Source organism: Frankliniella occidentalis, unplaced genomic scaffold (assembly GCF_000697945.3).
Source record: "Frankliniella occidentalis isolate FOCC.00 unplaced genomic scaffold, Focc_3.1 Scaffold228, whole genome shotgun sequence".
NCBI lineage: Eukaryota > Metazoa > Arthropoda > Insecta > Thysanoptera > Thripidae > Frankliniella > Frankliniella occidentalis.
This window is the reverse complement of record NW_026267354.1, coordinates 285,520-286,120: the sequence shown is the minus strand read 5'-3', so window position 1 is coordinate 286,120 and position 601 is coordinate 285,520. Positions and strand designations below refer to the sequence as shown.

At 35.8% G+C, this 601-nt stretch overlaps 1 protein-coding gene across 1 annotated transcript in view; it reads right to left on the bottom strand.

Annotated features, from left to right (window-relative positions):
- Nucleotides 1–601, bottom strand: part of LOC113216322 (uncharacterized) — a 6,912-nt gene that overhangs the window by 5,725 nt on the left and 586 nt on the right. The gene's annotated exons all lie outside the window — the stretch shown is intronic.

Genomic DNA, 601 nt, shown 5'->3' with positions numbered 1-601 from the left:
GTTCGGGTTGGTACCCCTAATCTTCAAGTTGTGCGGTTGGTTTTGGTTTTATACATGGCTGTGGTGCCCGGTGAGCAGAAGCAAACAAAGATAAGATTTTGAATCCATGTCTGTAATTTTATGTTCTGTGTGATGAATAAAAGGTGTCATCAGTCTCAAAAGTTATTTAATTCCAGGAAAAGTTACTGTGTTTTTAAAATGCTGGAGTAGCACTCTTGACAACCAAGGAAACTATGGAATCAATGGATATCAACAGATGAGGAGAAGGTGAGAGACACCTGTTACATTTATGATGATTGTGGGTAAGAGCAGAGCACCTTGGGGAAGAGAAAGGAAAGTTCAGATAAGTGTTTTGAAATTATGTGAAGCTTATATTTGGAATATGAAAGTTTGGAAAGAATTATTCTTTGGAATAATAGTGAAGTGCTAACCTGTAAAAGTTCTACAGTTCAAGTCAAAGTGTCTTACAAAGTACCGAAAAAAAAATTATTCTTGAAGCCAAATTTCTTGAGACTGAAAGCCTACGGGAAAGATACTATCGGAAGATAATGAGTGAATTTAAAAAAAAAAATCGAGTGTTCTTATTGTAAGTCATGGGATG